Below are 3401 nucleotides of genomic sequence, written 5' to 3' on the forward strand. Positions count from 1 at the left end.
TGATTATTATTCTGAAAGATGATTTTCTTTCAGATTGATTTCTCGCGGTTTCTGCGTATTTTAATTTCTATTTCTTTTCGCGTGTGTTATCTGTTGTGTGCGTGTGTGTTCTTCGTGGGAGCGATTGTGTATTATGATAAGAGGTAAGTCTTTATAACTTTTCTCTGCTGTGTTCGCTCGGTTTCGCGTTGCACTTCTTGAAATTTTAATATGCATTTTTATATCGCGTCGGATTTGTCTCTTAGCCTCGTTGTCCGTTCTGTCAGTTTGTCAGTTGCCTTCTCGCTGTACAGAAAAATTTTTTATAATGTCGTACGTGTTTGAATTTTTTCTCTATTTCTTCGAGAACTCTTTTGTTTTGTACTTATCTGTTTTTTATTTTCTATAGTTCATCTGTGGATGTTCTTTTTGACGTTGCGGAGTCTTCTCGCCGGTGGGTGTCTTGTACTACCTGCCGGCGGGAGTTTATGGCGCTCCGTTGTTTCGAGTGTCAATTGGGCGATATACCCCCTGTTCGGTCGCGGGTTTACCGGCTCACTCCTGTGCCGAAATTTTTAATCGTCGTTGAAGATCGTCCGGACGGCGAACATCGCGCCGTCTACTCAATGCATTCTGGTGAGTAAAAAGAAATTTTTTTTTTTTTTTTTGTTAGTGCTCTACAAATGCTTTTAGTCTATTTGCATACACTCTTATGCTTCTTCTGCCTCCTTTTATTTTGTAATTTACTTCTCCGCATTTTTCTATTACCGTGTACGGTCCTATCCATTGAGCTTCTAATTTCTTTGATCTTCCTCTTCTCACTGTTTCATCGTGCAATAAGACTTGATCTCCTATTTTGAATTTTCTTTCCCTTGTTTTCTTATCGAAGTTTGTTTTCGATTTTTCTTTCTCTCCTTTTAAATGTTCTTTCGCGATTGTATTTGACGCGCGTAATCGTTCCCTTAGTTCCTGCGCGTAATCGTCGTACGTGTACGTTTTTCTTGGTGCCGTTGCCAGTGCCGTCGGCAGTGTTGCTTGGTGCCCGTACACTAATTCAAACGGCGTGTACCCTGTTGCTGTGTGCGGTGTCGTATTATATGCGAACATCGCATACGGTACCCACTCGTCCCAATCGGTTTGGTCTCCGTTTATATAGTGTCTTAGGTATTCTGCTAGAGTTCGATGTGATCTCTCTAGCGCCCCATTGCTTTCCGGATGATACGTCGTTGTTTGTATTTTTTCGATTTTCAGTAATTTGCATACGTTTTTGAACATTTCGCTTACAAAGTTTGTTCCTTGGTCCGTTAGTATTTTTTCTGGGATTCCATGTTCAAAAATTATTTTTGTTGCGAATGCTTTCGCCACGGTTGCTGCTTCTTGATTTGTTACTGGTATTGCCTTGCTAAATTTCGTTAAGGCATCTTGAAATGTTAGGATGTATTTATTTCCTGCGTTTGTTACTGTTAGTGGTCCTACGATGTCAAGTGCGCATTTTTCGAATGGTTTTTCTGGCGTGTCGGTTATTACCATTGGCATTTTCGTTTTTCTGCTTAGTTTGTTCTTTTGGCATTTTTCACATTTACTGATGTATTCTTCCACTTCTTTGTTCATGCCTGGCCAATTATGGTTGAGTTTTATTCTATTTATTGTGCGTTTTACACCCTGGTGTCCTCCCAATGGGCAGTCGTGATATTCTTTTAATATTTCCATTTTTTCTTCTTCAGAATATTTTTTTCTTTCGTTCTCTATTTTATTTATTTCGGTTTTTTCGATCGGGTTTCTACTTAGTGCATCAGCGTTTGTGTTTTTCTTTCCGTCTTTGTGCACTATCTGATATGTGTATTCTTCTAGTTTTAGTCTCCAGCGTATCAGTCTTGAGCCCGGATCATTTACATTGAATAACCATGTTAATGGTTTGTGATCCGTTATTATCATGAATTTTGTTCCGTATACGTATGGTCGGAAATGTTTTACCGCCCATACTATTGCTAGCAGTTCTTTTTCCGTTGTACTATAATTTCGCTCCGCTTTATTTAGGATTCTGCTGGCATAAGCGATCGGCTTGTCTTCTCCGACCGTTCCCTGTAATAGTATTGCTCCGATTGCATAATCCGAGGCATCTGTTGTTACCAGGAACTGTCTTGTGAAGTCCGGGTAACTTAACACCGGAGCTGTCGTTAGCTTTTCTTTTAATATTTCGAATGCGTTCTGCTGTTCTATTCCCCATTCGAATTTTTCTCCCTTTTTTGTCAGTTTTGTTAGTGGTTTTGCGATTTTCGAAAAATTTTCTATGAATTTCCGGTAATATCCTGCCAGACCTATAAACGCTTGTATATCTTTTACTTTTTTCGGCGTCGGGTAGTTTCTTACTGCGTTTATTTTTGCTGGATCTGGTTGTATTCCGTTTTCTGTAATTATGTGTCCTAGGAATAATACTTCCTTCCGTAGGAATTCACACTTGTCTGGTTGGAGTTTCAAATTATTTTCTCTTAGTCTGCTAAATACGCTCGTCAGCCTTTTGTTATGTTCTTCAAGTGTCGGTCCGTATATCACGACGTCGTCCAGGTATACCAGACACTTGATACCTTGTAATCCTGCTAGTACTGAGTTCATCAGTCTTTGGAACGTTGCGGGGGCGTTTTTTAGCCCGAAGGGCATTCTGTTAAATTCGTTATGCCCATGTGGTGTTGAAAACGCTGTTTTGCATTTGTGTTCTTCTTTCATTTGTATCTGATGGTATCCAGATGCAAGGTCTAATGTGGTAAAGTATTTCGCGTTTCCTAGCTGATCTAGTATTTCGGTGATGTTTGGTATTGGAAATGAATCACCTATCGTTATTTCGTTGATTTTTCGGAAATCCACCACTATTCTTAATTTCGCTTTTCCTGACGCGTCTACTTTCTTTGGTACTACCAGTATAGGCGCGTTCCATTGGCTGCTACTCTGGCGAATTATATCTTCTTTCAGCATTTTGTCTATTTGTCTATTTACTTCTTCTTTGTGTTTCTCTGGTAGCCTATACGGGCGACTATTTATTGGCGGATTTTCGTTTGGTGTATTTACTTCGTGTTTGACGGCTGCTGTGTACGTTAGTGCGTCACCTTCTAAATAAAATATGTCACAATAATGTAGGCATATTTTTTCAAGTTCTCTTTTTTCTTCTTTGTTCAGATGATCCGTTCTTAGCTGCTTCATTAATTTTTTGCTGCGTTCCTGTATCGTTTCGTTGTCGGTTCTTTTATTCAGCGTCAGCACTTTCGCGGAGTTGAAGGTTCTCAGTTCTTCTATCTCCACTTGCGGTGTATGTATTTCCATCGGTTTTTCTGTCATGTTGAGCACACTTACCGGGCACTCGTTATCTTTTGGTGCTACCAGGCAGTTTCCTATGAATACTCCTGGTTTTGTTTCTTCCGCGTTAATTA

The sequence above is a fragment of the Cardiocondyla obscurior genome, linkage group LG16, assembly GCF_019399895.1.
Source record: "Cardiocondyla obscurior isolate alpha-2009 linkage group LG16, Cobs3.1, whole genome shotgun sequence".
Taxonomy (NCBI): domain Eukaryota; kingdom Metazoa; phylum Arthropoda; class Insecta; order Hymenoptera; family Formicidae; genus Cardiocondyla; species Cardiocondyla obscurior.